Genomic DNA, 24092 nt, shown 5'->3' on the forward strand with positions numbered 1-24092 from the left:
CCGTTTTTGCCTGCCTGCCTGCCTGCCTGCCTGCCTGCTTGCCTATCTATCTATCTATCTATCTATCTATCTATCTATCTATCATCTATCTATCTATCAGCCATCTATGTATGTGTCTGTCTATCTATCTATCATCCATCTATGTCTGTCTGTCTATCTATCTATCTATCTATCATCCATCTATGTGTCTGTCTATCTATCTATCTATCTATCTATCTATCTATCTATCTATCTATCATCCATCTATGTATCTATGTATGTGTGTCTATCTATCTATCTATCTATCTATCTATCTATCTATCTATCTATCTGCCATCTATGTATGTGTCTGTCTGTCTATCTATCTATCTATCAGCCGTCTATGTATGTGTCTGTCTATCTATCTATCATCCATCTATGTCTGTCTGTCTGTCTATCTATCTATCTATCATCCATCTATGTGTCTGTCTGTCTATCTATCTATCTATCTATCTATCTATCTATCTATCTGCCATCTATGTATGTGTCTGTCTGTCTATCTATCTATCTATCAGCCATCTATGTATGTGTCTGTCTATCTATCTATCATCCATCTATGTCTGTCTGTCTGTCTATCTATCTATCTATCATCCATCTATGTGTCTGTCTATCTATCTATCTATCTATCTATCTATCTATCTATCATCCATCTATGTATCTATGTATGTGTGTCTATCTATCTATCTATCTATCTATCTATCTATCTATCTGCCATCTATGTATGTGTCTGTCTGTCTATCTATCTATCTATCTATCAGCCATCTATGTATGTGTCTGTCTATCTATCTATCATCCATCTATGTCTGTCTGTCTATCTATCTATCTATCTATCATCCATCTATCTATCTATCTATCTATCTATCTATCTATCTATCTATCTGCCATCTATGTATGTGTCTGTCTGTCTATCTATCTATCTATCTATCAGCCATCTATGTATGTGTCTGTCTGTCTATCTATCTATCATCTATCATCCATCTATGTATCTATGTATGTGTGTCTATCTATCTATCATCTATCTAACATCTATGTATCTATCATCTATGTATCTGTCTGTCTGTCTGTCTACCTATTTACCTACCTATCTCCTGCCTTTATGATTTTTAGAAATAATGCAATGTGGCACACATATATAACGCTCCTAGTTATTTTCCCCACAACAACCCTGTGAGGTAAGTTGGGCCGAGAGAGGTGGACTGGCCCAAGGTCACCCAGCCAGCTTTCATATCTAACACAGTGCTAGAACTCACAGTCTCCTGGTCATTGGCCCAAAGTCACCCAGCTGTCTTTCATGCCTAAGGAGGGATAAAATTCACCACCTCCTGGTGATTGGCCCAAAGCCACCCAGCTGGCTTTCGTGCCTAAGGCAGAACTAGAACTCACCGCCTCCTGGTTCCTAGGCCAGCATGATGATAGGATTGCTATTTATAGTTTTTAAATTTAGGTTCAGTGAGTTTTATGGAACTAATATGGTTTTACTTTCCTTTGCTGATTTGTAAACTTCCTCGAATACAGGTGGTGCACACATTTCTGCACAGAGAAACACGTGCATTTAAAAAAAAGGTTTATTTATTGCTTTTCTGATAGGCAGGCTTCCCCAACCTGGCGCCCTCCTGATCTGTTTGGAGGGCACCAGATCAGGGAAAATTGGCTCGCGGCGCGTTTACTCCCTTAAAATAAACTCGTTTGACCGAATGCATGAAAAATCCGACTTGGGATGAATTTTGGGTGAGCGAATTTATTTTTAAAAAAAATTTAAAAAAAGGAACCTAACTTCTATTCACTCAAGCAAAGTGGAAAGTCGCCCTGGCGCCTGCGCAGTGGAGAGGATGAAGCCATTCGGCTTGCCCGTCTCCGGCCGGAGTCAAGGGCGGGTCACACAGCAAGGCACGACTGAGAAAGGGGGCGGAGCGGTCTACATCCGGGAATCTTTCCCCTCCCCGCCGTGCGGTCTGTAAGTCTGAGTCGGCGGCGTCCTCGCGCCGAGCGCTGTAAAGCGGCATTGGAACGTTCGCGGCGCCTCAGTGCTCTTCCGCCGGCGCAGGAGGCTGGAGCATCTTCTGCAGGTAAGGAGTCCCTCCGGCGCCCCCTTCCCCGCTTTTCCTTTGGGGGGGGCGGCAGGACACGCTTCGCGCCCAGCCCCGTTTGCTTTATTGCGGGCGGGCTTGCAAAAAACTGCAAAGGGAGCCTCGATTCCTTGCCCCAGACTTGCGAGAAAACGGGGTGAGTGGCGAATTTGGGGTGGGGAGGGGGTTCGAGAATCGGAATTGCTCATTGGACTGCAATGCCCATCATCCGCGGCTGGTGTTTTTTTTTTCCCCCCCCTCTCTTCCCCTCTTTTTCTTCCTCTGGATTGCATGACCTGGAGAAGAGGGTCAAATTTAGCAGGGTGTGTTTGGGGGGGGGGGGCTTCTTGCAGGGGAAGATGGGAGTTGTAGTCCCCTCTGGTGCTCTGGGTGAGGGGTGGTCCAAGATAGTGAAGATAGTTTTTTTTTTTTTTTATGGGAAGAAGCTGAAAAGAATCTGCTGCTCCTTCCTTTCTGTCTCCCCCCCCTCCCTTCAACCCCCAAAAGGGGGAGATCTGCCTTTGGGGGGGGGTGAGGGAATTTGGGGAGGGGGGGTCTGCTAGCAATTTGGGGCTGGCCTTGGCAACTCTATAGGGCAATTGCAAGAAAGGGGAGGGGGCCAGTCCAGCCTGGCGTTGGGAGGCAGATCTATGAGAAGATGCCCCCCATCATGGACAGCTCTTGGACCCCCTTGAGCTGTCAAGGAGGGGTGACAGGAGGGGTGGGATTTGGCTCCAGGACTCCATAAATTAGATTCTTCCCCGTGGCCCTATTGAGGGGAGCCGCCCCCCTTCTCTTAGGAGAACAAGAAGTGGGGAGAAGAAGCCCCAGATCCCTCTTGTTTCGTCTAATCTTTGCTTCTTGGGGACATCTTTCCAAGTACACCTCATTTTGGGGGGGGGGTGTCCCTGGATCTTCTGGGGAATTGGGGGCACCCGACGGATTCCCCTGATTGGGGGGAGTCAACCTTCCTTCTCTTTAATTGCATGGTTTTCTCAAGGGAGGGGGTGCCACCGTAGGATCACCGCATTGGCACCTGCTCGGTGAAATCCTGGACTTGCCTCTGGGATCCGGCTAGGAAAACCGTGTGTGTCTCTCTATAAGTGTGTGTGTGTGTGTATCCGTCCGTCTTGTGTGTCCTTCATTCCAGAGCAGTGGGGTGCATCCTTCCAACCAGGTCTATTGGGTGGGTGGGTTTTTGGGGTGGGTTTAAATCCCTGAAGCTGGAAAGGTGTGGATAGAAGGTATCTCTGCCTTTTATTTATTTTTATTATTTTTTTTGCAATGCACTGTTTTGTCAGCTGGGACATTTTGTAGGGCTGGGCTTCCTTGCCTGGGGGGTGGGTGGGAGGAAGAGAGGAAGGGAGGGAAGGAAGGGGGAAGGCAGCTCCCCACGGTACTGTCCTAATTTCTAATTCAGTCCTTGCTATTTGATTTGGCCGGTGTCCGAGCGTGTGCTGTCCGTTCAGCTCCGGTTTATATTGATCTGGCTTCTAGAGCGAGAAAGCAACTCAAAAGACAAATTATTCTCTCCTCCCCCCCCCCCTTGAATTCCAAGAGATCCCTGCTCTCTTCCTCTCCATCTGGGCTTCAAAAGCCACGAAGCAGACCACCCAGCTTCGCCTCTTTCAAAACCTGCGGAAGGAAAAACCTTTCCCCTTGCAATTTTCCTGGCTTTGGGCAAAGGGAGGCAGACGCGAAGGATCCCTTGGGTGTCTGGACACCGAGGAGGCCAGGCGTTGGCGTGGCAGAAAAGCATCTGCTTCTCTTGCAGGGAGGGGAGGGAAGGAAGGAAGGAAGAAGAAAGAGAGGAAAGAGAAAGAGAAGGAAGGAAAGAGAAAGAAAGAGAAAGAGAAGGAAGGAAAAAGAAAGAGAGAGGAAAGAGAAAGAAGGAAGGAAGGATAAAGAAAGAGAAAGAAAAAGAAGGAAGGATAGAGAAAGAGAAGGAAGGATGGAAGGAAAAAGAAAGAGGAAAGAAAGAGAAGGAAGGAAAGAAAAAGAAAGGAAAGAGAAAGAAGGAAGGATAAAGAGAAAGAAAAAAGGAATGAGGAAAGAATGAGGAAAGAACGAGAAGGAAGGAAAAAGAAAAGCGAAAGAAAGAAGAAGAAGAAAAAAGAAAGAGAAGGAAGGAAAAAGAAAGAAAGAGAAAGAAGAAAGGAAAAAGAAAGAAAAGAAAGAGAAGGAAGGAAGGAAAAAGAAAGAAAGGAAAGAAGGAAGGAAGGATAAAGAAAGAGGAAAGAAGAAAGGAAGGATAAAGAAAGAAAGAGGAGGAAGGAAGGAAGGAAAAAGAAAGGAAAGAAAAAGAAAGAAGGAAGGATAAAGAAAGAAAAAGAAAAAAGAAGGAAGGAAGGAAAAAGAACAAGAGGAAAGAGAAAGAAGGAAGGAAAAAGAAAAGCGAAAGAAAGAGAAGGAAGAAAAAGAAAGAAGAAAGAAAGAGAAGGAAGGAAAAAGAGAAAGAGAAGGAAAGAAAGAAAGAAAGAGAAAGAAAGAAAGGAAAAATCCATAGGCTGAGCTGAGAGAGGGAATTTTAAAATTGCAGCTGGGGAAAAGCTTAGCAGAACGACTGGTTTTGTTCATGGGTGCTCGTAACTCCGGCTGGTGTGGTTCCCTCACTCCTTGAGTTGACTCCCTGCTTCTTCCTTGTGCAAATATCCAGCGTCCTGTCGCACTAGGGGTGTGTGTGTGTGTGTGTGTTGTGGTGTATAGATGGGTGAAAAGAACTCTTGGCAAGATTTGGCAATGGTGCGATGCCCTTCCTGCCTCTCCTCTCTTTTCATCTCCGAAATCGTGCAGAAACTGTGCTTAGCAACCCCGCAAGAACATCTCGGGGGTTGCCTCGTGCAGGATCCCTGCTAAATGCAGAAGAGAACTTTAGGATCCGATTTAAAAATAATAAAAAAAATGGGGACTTCTGTCGCTGCATTGCCAGACAACTCTCCTCCTTCATGTCCGGGTCTTCTGTTTGTTTTTCTGTTGCTTTCTCATTTATAAGGCTGTTCTCCAAACAGAAGGCTTTGAACAGCTCTGTCCGGGTACATTTATTTTATTTTTTTCTAAGGTTTTGCATGTCATGATTTACTTACTTGTTTGTTTATGCCGGAGCAAGTTTATTTATCTTTTCCAAGATGATCCCTTGGTGCATGTCGTTTATTTATTTATTGGCGGCATAATTATGCCAGAATATTACATTTCAGATAGTATTATCTTCCTTTCCTTTCCCTTTCCCTTTCCTCCTTCCCCTTCCTCTGTCTCTCCTTTCTTTCTCTTCTCTTCCCTTCTTCTTCCCTTCCCTTCCCTTTTCTTCCTTTCTTTTCCCTTCCCTTCCTTTCTTTTCCCTTCCCTTTTCTTCCTTTCTTTTCTTTTCCCTTTCCTTTCCTTCCCTTCCTTTTTCTCTTCTCTTCTCTTCTCTTCTCTTCTCTTCTCTTCTCTTCTCTTCTCTTCTCTTCTCTTCCCTTCCCTTCCCTTCCCTTCCCTTCCCTTCCCTTCCTTTCTTTTCCCTTCCCTTCCCTTTTCTTCCTTTCTTTTCCCTTCCCCTTCCCCTTCCTTTCGTTTCCCTTCCCCTTCCCTTTTCTTCCTTTCTTTCCCCTTCCCTTCCCTTCTTTTCTCTTCCCTTTCCCCTTCCCCTTCCCTTCTTTTCCCTTCCCTTCCCTTCTTTTCCCTTCTCTCCTCTCCTCTCCTCTCCTAGTTGTCATCCCTGTAGGGAGTTCACCTCACACCCCTTTTTCCTGCTTCATTTATAGGATGTTTTTTCTGCACACATTGAGAACTTGATGTTTTGTTGAAATTAAACATTAATAAGCGGTATATGGAGTAGATGTGTAGCTCTTTTAACCGGGCCTGGCAAGTTAATTTTCAAACTTCTTCCCCGCCTCTGAACTGCTCCGTAAATTTATTTTTCTTCAGAAGAAAAGCTCATTTGAAGGGAGTATTGATAAAGTAAACTTCTGAGGAACTAGCGGTCCAGAGTAGCGGTGTTGTATCCCGGGGATAGGAAATCCTTGATATGTAGTCAGTATAGGTAGTCCTCGACATACGATAGTTCATTTAGTGACCGTTCGAAGTGACAGCGGCACCGAAATAGGTGACTTATGACCGTTTTTTAAAGTTAAGCTCTTTGCAGCATCCCCGTGATCACGTGATAAAAATTGAGACGCTTGGCAACGGGTTCATACTTATGACCGTTGCTGTGTCCCCATGGGTCACGTCATTCCCCCTTTTGTGACCTTCCAATGAGCAAAGTCAATGAGGAAGCCGGATTCACTTAACAACTCGGTGACTAACTTACCCAACCACGGTGATTCACTTAACAACGGTGGCAAAAAAAAAGGTTATAAAAGGGGGAATTCACTTATCCACTTTCTCGCTTAGCAACAAACTTTGGGCTCGCTTGTGGTCGTAAGTCGAGGACTCTCTGCAGAATTTTCTAAGCTAAAGATCTTGCTTCTGCCCCAAAACTCATTAAAATGCTTCAGACAAGTGGCTTATTCCCCGTTAGGTGTAACCATAGATTCATCTGAATTTGATTGCAGGGATGGGCAATATTTTTATGACTGGACAAATACTTCATTTCACGGCAGGCAGGGAAGAACTGTATTGATGGCATGATGCTGCCAGAATATTCTGCCTCAGCAGGGATCAATTCGAGGGGATGTTTTTTATTGTTTTTTTTTTTTAAAAAAAGAAAGAATTCAGCTTATCGTAGTGCTTACACCACAGTTTTTATTATGTTCTTCTCTTTTAAAAACGGGGGAAACGCTCCTGCTGATTTTTGTCGGCCAAAGAGTAGTGTCAGGGACCTCGCTGCATTTCGTCCTACCCTTCTAGGCCTGTTCACTGGGAGATTATCCAGATATTTTAGGTTTCCGATCTCAGAATTTCCCCATAAGCACAAGGTGGTTGCAAAACATTGGAATTGTAGTGCAGGGAGTCCTCGACTTATGACCCACCACTTTAGCCAAAAGTTCCTGCGTGTCTCTGAGCGAGACATTTGTTCCGTGAGCTTCGCCTCCCGTTAGGACAATTGTTAAGTGAATCACGGCAGATGTTCAGTTAGCAACACAGCTGTTAAGCGAATCTGGCTTCCCACATTGGTTTTTGCCTGTCAGAAGGTCGCAAGAGAGGATCGCATGACACTTGCAACCGTCCTAAATGCGAGTCCGTTGCCAAGCGTCTGAATTTTTTGATCACGTGACCCTGGGGATTGCTGCGACGGCCGTAAGTGTGAAGATTTGTCATACGTCTCTTTTTTCAGTGACGGTTGTACCTTCGAATGGTCACTGAGGGAATCGTTGTAAGTCGAGGACTACCTCTACCGCAGCTCCAAAGGGCCCAGGGAACTGAAGTTCAGAGAAGGAAAAAGTTGGAACAAAATAATTTTAATTATCTTCCTAGAAAGAATGGCAAGAGAAGACAGTTTGCGTTGGACGGGCAAATTTTACTTGGAGGAGTAATTTTTGAAGAGAACTGCTTGCCAAACGTCATATCCCAATTCTGGCAGGAGTTAATATTTTGCCGTCTTCTTCCCAGTCCGTGCAGTTCACAAAACTAGACATGGGTATCGCATAACTTTTTAGAGGGTGGGCCATGGAGGCCCACTTCTGTCGCCTGGCAGCAGAAAGGCGAGCTAAAGAATAATAGAATAGAATAATAACTTTATTGTCACTTTGAATGTACACGGATCGGCGTACATTAAAATGAAATTTCGTGGCATCCAGCTCTCGAAGGGTCACCACCTCCAATATACACTACTACGTGAACATGACAAAATCAATAAATACAACTTTGTGTATATACCCACATATGTTATATGGCACAGAGAAACAACACAGTCTAGTTCAGATGTTTACACATCCATGGCGAGAAAAATGAATCTTGTGAGATTTATCAGACGGATGGCCTAAGGAAGAAAGCTGTTCCAGAATCTGGAAGTCCTGATAGAAATACTTCGAAACCCCCTCCCAGAGGGGAACACACAGAAACAGACCGTGAAGTGGGTGTGGGGAGGTCTCTTACAATGCTGGGAGCTCTAAGCACATAGCGTTTATAAGCAGTGTCCTGAATAACGGGAAGCAAGCTTCCTATAATCTTCTCCACTGTCCTCACCACTCTCTGTATGGACTTTCTATCTGAGGCACTGCTGCCACCAAACCAAAAAAGGGATGCAGTTTGTTAAGACGCTCTCAGTCTTGCCTCTGTAAAAAGTGGCCAGGACAGAAGGAGAAAGATGTCCTCTCCTCATCCGATGCAGGAAGTGCAGATGCCAGTTTGCACGCTACATTAAAGATGACGTATGGAGAGACCGGTTCAGATAGTTAGTTAAACTGGGGAAATGCATTGGCAGCTTTCAGACAATACAGCTAGTCCTCAACTTACGACCCCAATTGAGCCCAAAATGTATGTTGCTAAGTGAGAAATTTGCTAAGTGAGTTTTGCCCCCATTTTACGACTTTTCTTGCCGCGTTTGTTAAATGAATCCCTGCAGTTGTTAACTTAGTAACATGGTTGTTAAGTGAATCTGGCTTCCTCTTTGACTTTGCTTGTCAGAAGGTCGTAAAACGGGATCAAATGACACCCGGGGACACCCGGGACACTGCCACCGTCATAAATATGAACCAGTTGTCAAGCATCCGAGTGTAAATCACATGACCATCGGGAAGCTGCAGTGGTCATTCGTGTGGGAAATGGTCATAAGTCCCTTTTTTTCAGTGCCGTTGTAACTTCTAACAGTCACTAAATGAACTGTTGTAAGTTGAGGACTACCTGTGCCCTCAATCCAGGTATTAAAAGAACCCCAGAATCCCTTCAGCCCTAAATCTTAGATCAAGAGTGGGGAACTATGGCCCTTTATGACCTCTGGACTTCAACTCCCAGAATTCCCCAGCCAACCTGGGGAACTGTGGCCCAGGAATTCTGGGAGTTGAAGTCCAGAGGTCATAAAGGGGCCATTGTTTCCCATCCCTGTCTCAGATAATCAGTGTATTTATTTTGAATCGGGAGAGGCGCTTGATTGAAGTGGTTAAAGGATTGTGGGGGGGGGGGACTCATCTCCCCTCAGCTTGGGGCCAGCTACCCTCAGCCCAATCTTTTTCATAAGATTTTTGTGTGCAGGTAGAAAATGAATGTGGGTGGAGGTTGGATGGATGGACGATAAATAGATATATGATGAATAGATGGTTGGATAGATGAATGAATGGCTACATAGATGATAGATGGATGAATAGCTAGCTAGATATAAATAATTGATAGACGGTACATAATTGATAGAGGATGGATGATACATAAATGATAGAGGATGGATGAATGAGGGTAGATAATAGACATAGACATATGAGATGGATGGATGGTGGATAGATGATGGATGGGTGTAGAGATGGATGGATGCATAGATGGATATACAGGATAGGTAAGGGCCGTGGTGGCACAGTGGTTAGAATGCAATATTGCTAGCTAGTTCTGCTGACTGCCGATTGCCAGCAGTTCGATCCTGACTGGCTCAAGGTTGACTCAGCCTTCCATCCTTCCGAGGTGAGTAAAATGAGGACCCAGATTATTGGGGGCAATATGCTGACTCTGTAAAATGCTTAGAGTGGGCTGTAAAACACTGTGAAGTAGTATATAAGTGCTATTGCTAGATACCGTAGATGATAAATAGATGAAACATAGATGACGGCTGGAGGGATGGATAGATGAGTAATAGATAATAGACATAGACATGATGGATGGATGATAAATAGAACAGATGGACCGATACAGAGATGGATACATAGAAGATAGATGGATGAATAGCTAGCTAGATGATAAATGATTGATAGATGATAGATACATAAAGAATTCCTACATGATAGATTGATTATGGATGATAGATGATGGATAGATGGTGAATAATAGATAATTGACATATGAGATGGATGGATGGACGATGAATAGATGATAGATGGATGGTTATAGAGATGGACAGATGCATAGATAGATACATAGATTATGGATGGATAGCTAACTAGATAGATAATACATGAAACATAGATATTAACAGAGATGGAAGGGACCTTGTAGGTCATCTAGTCCAACCCCCCACCCAAGCAGGAGACCCTACACCATTTCTCATAAATGGCAGCCCAGTCTCTTCTTGGAAGCCTCCAGTGATGAAGCTCCCACAATTTCCAAAGGCAACTTCTGTTCCATGGGTTGATTGCTCTCCCTGTCAGAAAATTCCTCCTTATTTCCACAATAGATGATAAATAGATGATGGATGGAGGGATTGATAGATGAGTAATAGGTAATAAGACATATTGGATGGATGGACGGACAGTAGATGAGCTTCAGGATTCAGTAAAATATTTCTCCAGGCCTGCTCATATAACTTTGTACTCCTACGCAGCTGCAACTCTCTGTCTTATTCTAATGATGGCATTTCATCTTCTGCCAGCATGGCTGATATTGGTCTCATCCCATTCTCTGTTTCTGGCATCTTTAAGTCTTTGATGTTGGAGGCTAATCTTTCAGGAATGTTGAGTTGCAGGGAAATCTGCCTCTGTTGCTAAAATGTTATCTCTTGGTTTCTCCGATGTGTAGGTCTCTTAGATTGTCTTCTCATCCAGTTTTTGTACAGCTGGTCCTATGGTGGAACCAGGGTGGATAAAAATCAATGATTTTTTTTAAAAAATAAAAAAAATCAGATTTTTTTATTTAAATCGGATTTTTTTAATTTAAATCAGATTTTTTTTTTATTTTTATCGAATTTATTTTAATAAAAAACTTTTGGGGTAAATATCGTAAGATAGTTTTCTATTTAAGATACATAAATAATTTAGTTTATTCAGCATGAAATGGAGCTTAGTTATGTAGCATGAGGTTGTATATTCTGCAACACTGGGACTATCGGTGAGTCAACAGTGGGTCAAAGGAGTAGCAAAGATGACAGTTGCTCTTTAAAAATTATGATTTAAATTGAGTTGATTTAAATCAAGCCTTTTTACTAGTGATTTAAATCATGATTTAAATTGTGATTTAAATCAACTCGATTTAAATCAAATCCACCCTGGGTGGAACTCTTTCTGGATCGTACAATCCTGAGTCCATCCTGAGGTATCTCTACCATTGAATTATATTCCATATTTTTTTCCCCCCAAAAAATGGCCGCTTTCCACATAGGGGGAACTAGATCGGAGGGTTTGCAAACGATACTAGAGGGCAACGAAAAATTTTAGAAATCTCACGTATTTTAGAGATTATCTGGATCAGGGGCTATCATGCAGCTGTGAAACTTTTTTATTTAAAATAATTCTGGAATCAGGATCAAAGACCTCATGATGATGGAAAACGGGCTGCATTTTTTCCTTTTATGGACTTCTGTGGAAAACAGTTTTTGATCTAGATATCTGAGCTCAGATATGGTAGCCCTAAAACTCTTGGAAAAGGTCCCAGGTTGGCTGAAGTCCAGATCTCATTCAAAGCAGATCTTAAATAGGATCCAGCATTCTACTAGAGAAATTAGACAAGGTGAGATTACATTATTGCTGTATGTCCTACTTATCCATCTCTCTATGCTTCTATAACTTTATTTATCCAGAACTAATGTGTTACATCAGTGAGGGGTCGTTGGTGCTCTCTGAGCTTGGTTGTTTCCTTAGAGACGTTTCGTTACCCAACTAGGTAACATCATCAGTGTTAGAAGAAGTGGGGTTTGCTCTCAATTAATATTCTAGTGGTTTGCCCTGTTGGTATGGATTGGAATGGTCTTAGTGTTTTTTTGGCTGGGCTGTTTACTGTTAGTTTGATGTTAATATTTGTGTTAATCTCTGCTCTTCTGGGTGTTACTTATTGGTAAGGTGGTCTTTTTGGCTTGTCAGTTGTCTCTTTTGCACAGTGTGTAGACGTTATTTGTGCCTATGTGTCTGTTGATGGCCGATTAGTCTGAATGCCAGCCTGAATTTCATCACTCTCTGGCTTAAAGTTTTTAACCTCCAGACATCCATGGAAGATCCATTCCCAGATACCCCAATTCTCAGCCTGCCATGTTGCCGAAGGTTTCCAGTCACTTGTGGACTTCAATTCCCAGAATTCCTGAGCCAGCCATGCTGCCATAGGAATTCTGGGAGTTGAAGTCCACAGATCATAAAACGGCCATCATTTCTCACGCCTGGTATATACTATGATTTAAAAACTAATCAGGGCCTAGTTAAGCACCTGGGTCACTGTTTCTCAACCTCGGGTGGATTTCAACTCCCAGAATTCCTCAACTTAGGGCCACAATTGAGGCCCAAATTTCTGTTGCTACGTGAGACTGCTGTTAAGTGAGTTTTCTCTCATTTTACGACCTGCCTTGCCGCAGTTGTTAAGTGAATCCTTGCAGTTCTTCAATTAGTAACACAGTTCTTAAGCGAATCCGGCCTCCCCATAGACATTGCTTGTCAGAAGGTCGCAAAAAGAGGATCGCATGTGACCCCGGGACATGCAACCGTCATAAGTATATTCCATGACTTACGACCACAATTGAGCCCAGGGTAGATAAAAATCGATGATTTTTTTTTTCTAAATATAAAAAAAATAGGATTTTGAAAAAATTTACATTGGATTTTTTTGTATTTAAATACAAAAATTTGATTTTTTTTAATCAAATTTATTTTAATAAAATGTTTTTGGAGTAAAAAAAAAAAAAGTCTATCTAAAGATAGTTTCCTATTTAAGATAGGATTGCTTAGCGCATTGTAAGCCGCCCTGAGTCTCCGGAGAAGGGCGGCATAAAAATCAAATTAAAAAAAAAAAAAGAATACATTAATAATTTAGTTTATTCAACATGAAATGGAGCTTAGTTATGTAGCATGAGGCTGTATATCAGTGATGGCTAACCTTTTCTGGACAGAGCGCGCAAAGCATATATGCGCCCGCATGAATGCGCCCATGCGCACCTGAACCCCTCAAATGGAATGCGCGAGCAGCCGCAGGGCATGCCCCCCACTCCCCCGTGCATGCATGCGTGATCCCTCACATGCACCCCGCACATGTGCAGGTGCCCCCCGCATGCGGCCCGCCATGAGGCAGAGACCCGAAGACCAGCTCACTGGCGGGAGGTGCACACACATGAACTGAGGCAACAGCTTGCGTGCCCACAGAGAAAGCGCTGTGTGCCACCTCTGGCACATGTACCATGAGTTTGCCATCACAGCTGTATATTCTGCAATATTGGGACTGTCAGTGAGTCCACAGCAGGTCAGAGGAGGAGCGGCTGCGGGATAGAGATGACAGTTGCTCTTTAAAAATCACGATTTAAACCGAGCTGATTTAAATCAAAAAGAGCCTTGATAGTACAGTGGTTTAGTGCACCCTGTTATTAACACAGCTGCCTGCAATTTCTGCTGGTTCGAATCTCGCCAAGGCTCAAGGTTGACTCAGCCTTCCATCCTTTCTAAGGTAGGTGAAATGAGGACCCAGTTTGTGGGGGCAATAAGCTGACTTTGTATAAATATACAAAAAGGATGAAGGCTATTGCTTAACGCATTGTAAGCCGCCCTGAGTCTCCGGAGAAGGGCGGCATATAAATCAAATTTAAAAAAAAAAAAGCCTTTTTTAACTCGTGATTTAAATCCATGATTTAAATTGTGGTTTGAATCGACCGGATTGAAATCAAATCCACCCTGATTGAGCCCAGCATTTCTGTTAAGTGAGACGTTTAAGTGAGTTTTGCCTCATTTTACGATCTTTCTTGCCTCAGTTTTTAAGTGAATCACTGCAGTCGGCAGGGTGGATTTGATTTAAATCGAGTTGATTTAAATCACAATTTAAAACATGATTTAAATCACTAGTAAAAAGGCTTGATTTAAATCAACTCAATTTAAATCATAATTTTTAAAGAGCAGCTGTCATCTCTGCTACTCCTTTGACCCGCTGTTGACTCACCGATAGTCCCAGTGTTGCAGAATATACAGCCTCATGCTACAGAACTAAGCTCCATTTCATGCTGAATAAACTAAATTATTTATGTATCTTAAATAGAAAACTATCTTACGGTAGATTTTTACCCCCAAAAGTTTTTTATTAAAATAAATTCGATAAAAATCAAAAAAATCCAATTTAAATAAAAAAAATCTGATTTTTTTGATTTTTTTAAAAAAAATCATTGATTTTTATCCACCCTGGCAGTCGGTAAGTTAGAAACCTCGTTATTAAGTGAATCTGGCTTCCCCGTCTCCTGACTTTGCTTGTCAGAAGGTCGCCAAAAAGAGACATGCAACCGTCATAAGTACAAGCTAGGTGCCAACTGTCTGAATGTTGACCATGTCTGTAACAGGTCCTAAGGGTGAAAAATGGGGGGGGGGGAGCCCCTTTTTCCTGTGCTGTTGTAACTTTGAACGGTCACTAAATAAAGTGTTGTAAGGGGAGGACTACAGTACCGCTTCTTCTCTTCCAAATAACTTTTGACGCCTTCCTTTTTTCAAACCAAGTTTTGCAGTTGGCTTAATTTATTACCTGACAGATGAGAAAACTCCCATTGCTGGTTTGCTGCCCCATTAAAGATTAACCCCGACCTCTTGACTTCTTGACAGAATTGGAAAAGTTTAGTTACAAAGCACATTCTGGGATTAGAAGTGTTGTCGGCCAACGGTGTTTTTATTTGCAAAGTGCCTTTGAACCATGACATAATAAATTCGACAACAATAAAACCTGTGGTCCTCGATTTACAGCCGCCATTGGGCCCCAGAATTTCTGTCGCTAAGTGAGACATTTGTTAAGTGGCCCCGTTTTACGACCCTTCTTGCCACAGTTGTTAAGTGAATCATCGCAGTTGTTCAGCTAGCAACACATTCATTAAGTGAATCTGGCTTCCCCATTGTCTTGGCTTGTCGGAAGGCCGTAAAAGGGGATCGTGTGACAGCCCGGGGACACTGCATAAACAGATGCCAGTTATCAAGTGATTTTTTTTTTCTATATAAAATCAATTTTTTAAAAAATTTATTTGTAACATTAAAATGCAAACCCCAAACAAGAAAAAATAAAATAAAAATAAAACAAAATTAGACAAGACTACACAAAAAAAGAGTGCATAAAAAGAAAAAAAGCAGTCATATATAAAAATCACCCCCCCCCCCTACTTGAGGTGGAGCTGGCGTCGTGATGGTACGGCGGGCGATCTTGAAGCTCCAAGATCGCCGTCGATATCTTCACCGCTGGACGGTCCGTTTTGGACTTCACCATCCCGTAGAGACGGTGATAGTGGAGGGCACATCCTGTCGATCCCAGGGACATCGCAAAGTCCCTGGTTGATCCAGGAGAAGCCCTGACCGCTGAATTTTGATCACATGACCATGGTGTGAAAAATAGTCACAAGTTACTTTTTTTCAGTGCCTTTGTAACGTCGGTCACTAAACGAATGGTTGTAAGTTGATGATTACCTATATCGTTGCTCACATCTCAACTGACGACCAGTTGACTCCAAAATTTATGTTGTTCAGCAAGACAGTTGTTAAGTGCGCTTGGCCCCGTTTTACGACCCTTCTTGCCACAGTTGTTAAGTGAACCATTGCATTATTATTTGTTCGATGCCGCCGTCATAAATACGAGTCAGTTTCCAAGCCTCTGAATTTTGATCACGTGACCGTGGGGATGCTGCAATGGCCAAAAGTGTGAGGAATGGCCATAAGTGTGAAAAATGGCCACAAGACTATTTTTCAGTATCGTCATAACGTTGAATGGTCCCTAAAAGAACCGTTGTAAATCGAGGCCTGCCTATAATTGCTCTGTGGATAGACACAAGGTGACCTAATTTCTTATTTTCTGAATGGAGCATAAATGTTAATGTCCTAATATTATAGCATGCTTATATCCTTTCTAACTTTCCCAGTGGCATTCTGGCTTTGAGTAGCGAGAATGTAGTGTATCCCTTTGTGTGTTTGTAGTGTAATGTGTGTGTTTATTTATTGCTTGTGTTTTTATTATTGTAGCCCGCCAGCCAGAGTTGTGTGCTATAAAGTGAGCAACTACATAAATCTCTTTTATAAATCAATAATATCTGAAGAACATCAGCCTAGGGTGGTCCGAGGTTTGCATAAACAACCATAATTAAAATATATACAGGTAGTCTTTGTTGTACAACACCATTGAACCCAAAATTTCCCCTGCTAAGCAAGGGGCTTGATTGGTGAGGTTTGCTCCATTTTGCGACCTTTTCCTGCTACAGTTGTTAAACGAATCAATGCAATTCTTAAAAGAATCACATGATTGCTCCACATGCTGGCTGGGGAATTCTGGGAGTAGAGGTCCACCAGTCTTAAAGTTGCCAAGTTTGGAGACTTTTGCTTTTTTGTTAGTGATTTGTTTGGTCTAAGGCAGAGATGGGGAACGATGGCCCTTTTATGACCTGTGGACTTCAACTCCCAGAATTCCTGAGCCAACATGGGAAGATATGGCCCCTTTATGACCTGTGGACTTCAACTCCCAGAATTCCTGAGCCAACATGGGGAGATATGGCCCCTTTATGATTTGTGGACTTCAATACCCAGAATTCCTGAGCCAGCCTGGGGAGATATGGCCCCTTTATGACCTGTGGACTTCAACTCCCAGAATTCCTGAGCCAACATGGGAAGATATGGCCCCTTTATGACCTGTGGACTTCAACTCCCAGAATTCCTGAGCCAACATGGGGAGATATGGCCCCTTTATGACCTGTGGACTTCAATACCCAGAATTCCTGAGCCAGCCTGGGGAGATATGGCCCCTTTATGACCTGTGGACTTCAACTCCCAGAATTCCTGAGCCAACATGGGGAAATATGACCCATTTATGATTTGTGGACTTCAGTACCCAGAATTCTTGAGCCAGCCTGGGGAGATATGGCCCCTTTATGACCTGTGGACTTCAACTCCCAGAATTCCTGAGCCAACATGGGGAAATATGACCCATTTATGATTTGTGGACTTCAATACCCAGAATTCCTGAGCCAGCCTGGGGAGATATGGCCCCTTTATGACCTGTGGACTTCAATACCCAGAATTCCTGAGCCAGCCTGGGGAAATATGGCCCCTTTATGACCTGTGGACTTCAATACCCAGAATTCCTGAGCCAACATGGGGAAATATGGTTCCTTTATGATTTGTGGACTTCAATACCCAGAATTCCTGAGCCAACATGGGGAACAATGGCCCTTTTATGACTTGTGGACTTCAACTCCCAGAATTCCTGAGCCAGAATGAGGGAACAATGGCCCTTGTAGGACCTGTGGACTTCATCTCCCAGAATTCCTGAGCCAACCTGGGGAACTATGCCCCATTTGTGAACTTCAATACCCAGAATTCCTGACCCAGCATGGGGAGATATGGCCCTTTTATGACCTGTGGACTTCAACTCCCAGAATTCCTGAGCCAACATGGGAAAATATGGCCCCTTTATGATTTGTGGACTTCAACTCCCAGAATTCCTGAGGCAGCTTGGGGGAATATGGCCCCTTTATGACATGTGGACTTCAACTCCACATTCAATTCCTGAGCTTCAAAGATTCATTCATCCTCTCTCAAGTTAAATTTTTCTCAACATGGGAAGAAGGAAAAACTCCGGCCTTATAGGCCGCATATTTCTGTCAACCTTGATCTTAAGGAAACAATTAAATCCATATGATTCCTGCGGTTGAGGGTGATGGAGAAGATTCCTGATTTATCTTTTGATTTGGCTTTGAGAAACCCACCACAACAGATGAGGCTCTTCCAATCTTCTCCAGATGTTAGTCCTGGACCACCACATCCTCCCCAGCTGTTTAGGGTTCCAGCCAGACATGTTGAATGCATGAAACTGGTCCAGTTGACTCAACATTTATTTTGCTTGTATCCATATCTCATACAGTTATATGTAATCCTCAACTTAGGACCACTGTTCAAAGTTACAACGACACTGAAAGAAGTTGACTTTAAGGACCGTTTTTCACACTTTACGACCATTGTAGCGTCGCCCATGGTTGCGTGATCCAAATTTAGACAACTGGCTCGCATTTATGACGGTTGCCGTGTCACATGATCCCCTTTTGTGGCCTTCTGTCAGTGGGGAAGCCAGATTCACTCAACGACCCTGTTCCTAACTCAGCAACTGCGGTGATTCACAAGGTTTAATGGTCGCAGGTCCATGGGGAAGCCGAATTCTCTTAGCTGCAGTGATTCACTTAATGACTCTGGCCATCGTAAAATGGGGCCAAACTTGCGTAGCAAACGTCTCGCTTAGCAACAGGAAATTTTGGGCTCAATTGTGGTCGTAAGTCGAGGACTACCTGGATAAGACTTTAGAAGGAGTGTGTAAGGTTGATCTCTTGGTGTATATATCCTGGGGATTTGCGAACGGACGTTCTCCTTGTGACTAATGTCCACTTTTGATGATGCCTTCGTAGACATTTCTCCCATGTTTGGTCATAACCTTCGTTGGGCAAATTCATGAGTCGTTGGGGTACATTGAAGGTTCAAACCGGCCATATGACCTACTCCTCCTCTCAAGGGCTGAGGTCAGAGTTGGGTTTCAACAGGTTCTGATCAGTTCTGACGAACCGGTAGCAGACATTTTGAGTAGTTCGGCGAACCGGTAAATACCACCTTTGACTGGCCCCGCCCCCATCTATTCTCTGCCTCCCGAGTCCCAGCTGATTGGGAGGAAATGGGGATTTTGCAGTATCCTTCCCCTGGAGTCGGGAGGGAATGGAGATTTTATAGTATCTTTCCCCTGGAATGGAGATTTTACAGTATCCATCCCCTGCCACGCCCACCAAGCCACGTATACAGACCTAAAAATTTTTGAATCCCACCACTGGGTCAGTTGTGTGTCAACAAACCATGGACTGGGAACTGTTTTCCAGGATTTCGACATTCTGGTCACCGGTTGGGACCTTGAATTTCACCCCCGTAGTTGTTTAGTTTTGATGTCCCCTTTAGAAATTAACGAATTATGAGAATCCAAGAAACATTAGGAAGGAAAAGAACAGAGTGCTTTGAATTTTTAACTCCGCTCCTGTATAGCCCGTTGATTATTTTTTCCTTTCATATATGTAATGATGATAGGTCAATTGGGTTGCAAATAGATGTACAAGCTGATAAATCAACCCAATACTGTCCTGGGGAATTCTGAAGTCCACACATCTTTACAGCGCCAAACATTAGAAATTCTAATCTAGATCTTAGATCTACCAACCTTCTCGTGTGTGTGTGTGTGTATACATATTAGAGAGAGAGAGATTTAGATAGAGAGAGAGAGAGAGAGAGAGAGAGAGAGAGAGAGAGAGAGAGAGAGTTTAGATATATATAGAGAGATTTAGATAGATAAATGATAGATAGATAGATAGATAGATAGATAGATAGATAGATAGATAGAGGTAGGTAGGTAGGTAGGTAGGTAGGTAGGTAGAGGGAGGGAGGGAGGGAGGGAGGGAGATAGGGAGAGAGAGAAAGAGAGAGAGGTAGGAAGGAAGGATTAGATAGGATAGAGAGAGAGATAAATAGGTAGAGAGATAGAGGTAGGTAGGTAGGTAGGTAAATAGATATAGATGATAGATAGATAGATAGATAGATAGATAGATAGATAGATAGATAGATAGATAGATGATAGATAGATAGATAGATAGATAGATAGATAGATAGATAGATAGATAGATAGATAGATGATAGATAGAGATAGGTAGGTAGGTAGGTAGAGAGAGATAGGTAGGTAGGGAGATAGGGAGAGAGAAAAAGAGAGAGATAGGAAGGAAGGAAGGATTAATTGGAAAGATAGAGATTTAGATATATATAGAGAGATTTAGATAGATAGATGATAGAGAGGTAGGTAGGAAGATAGGAAGGAAGAATTAGATAGGATAGAGAGAGAGAGAGAGATAGGTAGGTAGATAGGTAGAGATAGGTAGGTAGGTAGGTAGATGATAGATAGATAGATAGATAGATAGATAGATAGATAGATAGATAGATAGATAGATACCAGATAGATGGAGGGAAGGAGGGAGAGAGAGAGAGAGAAATTTAGATAGATAGAGATTTAGATAGACAGACAGACAGACAGACAGTTAGATAGATAGGATTAGGTAGGATAGATGGATGGATGGATAGATAGAGAAATAGAGAGATAGAACAAGCTGTTGCAGGAGGTATTAAATAGAACAATCTTCTCTTTATTAATTCCAGCAAAGAAAATGAGCCGTGTAAACCTGTTACTGTATTGATACAGTTCCTATCCTGTGTGGAGATAGGCACATTAAAGCAAGCAGATCGTAAAATTCCAGAAACAAACGGGTTGCTTTGTCTTTATTTACTTATCAAAGATTCCTTGTCTTGGGCTGCTGGGTGAGTAACAGTGTATATGATATGCATGACATAGAAATTAACTCTCTATTTCCAGTAGCTCCAGGGAAGAAGAGAACTGGTAAACAAGAATCCAAGGCTTGCAAGATCAGTTTTGTCAAAAATGCCTATAAAATAAAATTTCCAGGGGCATTTAAAACAGAATAACAGATTTACAGAATAACAGAGTTAGAAGGGACCTTGGAGTTCTTCTAGTCCAACCCCCTACTCAAGCAGGAAATCCTCTACTATTCCAGACAAACGGTTGTCCAGTCTCTTCTTTAAAACCTCCAGTTGATGGAGCACCCACAATTTCCGGTGGCAAGCTGTTCCACTGATTAATTGTTCTCGCTGACAGAAAATTTCTTCTTAATTCTAAATTGGATCTTCCTTTAGTGATTTTTCACCCGTTATTTCTTGTCCTGCCCTCATATGCTTTGGAGATTAGGTTGACCCCCTCTTCTCTGTGATAGCCCCTCAAGTAATGGAAGCCAGCTGCCATGTCATCCCTACTACTACTACTACTACTTCCCTACTACTAACTTAACCACTGGAAAGATCCGCTTAGCAGCTTAAGGGATCCGCTTAACAACTGCGGCAAGAAACGTTTTAAAATGGGGTAAAACTCACTTGACACCTGTTTCACTTAGCAACAAAGATTTTGGGCTCAGTTAGGGTCGTAAGTCGAGGACTACCTCTAAATGATATTAGGCAGCCTTGTCCAACTATGCTGGGATCACAATTTGTTTTTTTTTTTTTTGTTTTTTGTTTTTTAATTTGATTTATATGCCGCCCTTCTCCGGAGACTCAGGGTGGCTTACAATGTGCTCAGCAATATTGGTTGGTTGGAAACGTTGAGAGTGGTGGCTTTAGAAGTTCTGGAGAACCTCAAAGTTGAGGAAAGTCTTCAACGATAGATAGCCTGGAGATATCCTTGCACTTTTGCACAACCAGAGCAAATTGTGTTTTATACCTGCTTCTGGTTTTTCTACATTTTCCTTGGTTTCATAACCCTGTTATGGAATGTTTTCAGATAATCAATCAATCAGAATAGAGGTGGAAGGGGCCTTGGGGGGGAGGTCTTCTAGTCCAACCACCTGCTCAAGTAGGAGACCCTACACCATTTCAGACAAGTGGCTGACCAGTCTCTTCTTGAAAACCTCCAGGGATGGAGCAACCACAAATTCTAGTGGCAAGCTGTTCCACTGGTTAACTGTCCTTAGTGTTAGGAAGTTTCTCCTTAATTGCTTCTCTCTTTGTTTAGTTTCTATCCATTGTTTCTTGTCTTGCCTTCTGGTGCTTTGGAAAGTAAGTTGAATTTAATAATAATAATAATAAATAATAGTAATAATAATAATAAGAAGGAGGAGGAGGAAGAGGAGGAAGAAGAAGAAGAAGAAAGAAGAAGGAGGAGGAAGGAGGAGGAGGAGGAGGAGGAGGAGAAGAAGAAGAAGAAGAAGAAGAAGAAGAAGAAGAAGAAGAAGAAGAAGAAGAAGAAGAAGAAGAAGAAGAAGAAGAAGAAGAAGAAGAAGAAGAAGAAGAAGTTATTTTGTGGGACTTCAGGATTCAGATAAGCAGCAAGAAAAAATCACAAAGTACCGGGACTTACAAATTGAAGTTGAGCGACTGTGGAAAAAGAAATCGTGTGTTGTCCCGATTGTAACTGGAGCCCTTGGAGCAATACCCAAAGGGCTACCCCGCTATTTAGAAATTCTAAATTTGCCGGACTTGAACATTTTGACTCTACAAAAAACCACCTTACTCGGAACAGCTTACATCCTCCGACGATACCTTAACAGTTCCTAGGTCCTTGGTTAGGACTCGAGCTACTGAGCTATTAACCAGCCTCAAAGGCTGTGAATCTCACTAAAGATTAACCAATAATAATAACAACAACAACAACAGTAACAACAATAATAATAAAAACAAAATTGAAATTTTTTCACATTTAATATGTGAATGCAGCAAAATTGCACAAACTGATTACAAAGTTAGATACGGCCGAGTTGCTAAATTAATCCACTGGTCATTATGTAAAAAATATGACTTTCCTGTATCCAAAAAGTCATGGGAACATAAAAGTAGAAAAAGTTATAGAAAATGAGAAGGTGAAGATCTTGTGGGAGTTTCGAATACAGAGGGATCGTCACTTGGAACACAACACGCCAGATGTCACGTTTGTCGAAAACCGAAACGTACAATTTATTGACATCGCGGTACCAGAAGATACCAAAGTCGAAGAAAAAGAACTGGAAAAAATCATGAAATATCGCGACCTGGCCATCGAAATTACACGGCTATGGATGAAACATGTCACAGTGATACCCATTGTCGTCAGGACACTTGGTACCATGTCCAAGAATTTTATAAGATGCATCAACAAATTGTAGGTTCCTGCAAAAACACCAGCGGAACTGCAAAAAACTTCCGTTCTTGGAACATTGTACATCTTAAGAAGGTACTTGGTTAATACTTAGGACATTGGCAGCAACCTGTATCAATCATTAGCACCAGTCCATGGTATTTATGGCACATCTTTAAATATTCAGTTGACTGAGTTTCATTTTTAATGAATAAAAGAGAATAATAATAATGAATTCCCAGTGAAACAGAAAGAGCTTGATCTCTGAACCTGATAAGTAGCTCATCTTTTTTTTTTTTTTAAACGCAGTTGAGAAAGTCCGTTGTAGAATATTTTTCAACATGGAGGCCTTCTTGGCAAGAGGACTTCAACTCCCAGAATTCCCCCCCCCACCCAGGATTTGGGCTGCTGCTAAGAATTCTGGGAGCTGAAGTCCTCCCATCTCTGGATGATACTCGGAGGCTGTTCTAAAGAGATAAATCAGAGTTTGAACCAGGCAGGAATGGAATAGCTAGCAAAAGGAGGGTGAACAGCAGAGGATGTCGGGAACTGAGACCTCAACCCTCCGTGTTATTTTAAACAATAATAGCTCAAAACTGGGTGGAAGTGCTCCAAAATATTTACACTGGCCTCGAAGTCATTCCAGGACAAGAAACATGGAAATCGGAACTTTGCTCTTAGCCAAATAGCAGCAGGGAATCTGGAAAGGAAACAGATTTTCTAAAACAGTCTTCAAAAGCAGAAAGGTTGTGTCAGCGTCGCAGGAGTTGTGGGTTACCTTAAAGGAAGTGTTGCGGAGGTGCACTTCGCAACGTTTGCATGGTCCCTCCCCATGTACAGGTAGTCCTCGACTTACGACAGCTCATTCAGTGACCGCCGTTAGAACGGCACTGAGAAAAGGGACTCGTGACCGTTTTTCACACATATGACCATTGCAGCCTCCCCGCGGTCACATCATCAAAACTCAGAGCCTTGGCATCTGACTCGTATTTACAACGACGATGGCAGTGTCCCGTGGTCATGCGAACTTCTGGAGAAGCAGACTCGATGGCGGAAGTCAGATTCACTTAACAACCAGGTTATTCATTTAAGAGCTGCTGGGATTCGCTTAACAACAGTGGCAAGAAAAGTCGTAAAATGAGGCAAAGCTCACTTAAAGGTCTCGCCTAACAACGGAAATTTTGGGTTCAGTGGTGGTCGTAAATCGAGGACTACGACTGCTGTTCTGTGGTTAAGTGAGACATTTGCTAAGTGGATTTTGGAGACCTTCCTTGCCATAATCGTTAAGTGGATCACTGCGGTGGATAAGATAATAACCCGGTTGTTAAGTGAATCTGGCTTCCTCATTGACTT

At 42.6% G+C, this 24092-nt stretch overlaps 1 protein-coding gene across 1 annotated transcript in view; it reads left to right on the top strand.

Annotated features, from left to right (window-relative positions):
• Window positions 1–2043: 2043 nt before the first annotated feature.
• RNF24 (ring finger protein 24) overlaps window positions 2044–24092 on the top strand; it is a 74788-nt gene continuing 52739 nt past the window's right edge. Inside the window, exon 1 of the mRNA XM_070948386.1 lies at window positions 2044–2084. The gene's annotated coding sequence lies outside the window, so the exon portion shown is untranslated. The remainder of the gene's footprint in view (window positions 2085–24092) is intronic.

The sequence above is a fragment of the Pituophis catenifer genome, unplaced genomic scaffold (assembly GCF_029215685.1).
Source record: "Pituophis catenifer annectens isolate HBS135680 unplaced genomic scaffold, rPitCat1.0.hap2 SCAF_8, whole genome shotgun sequence".
NCBI lineage: Eukaryota > Metazoa > Chordata > Lepidosauria > Squamata > Colubridae > Pituophis > Pituophis catenifer.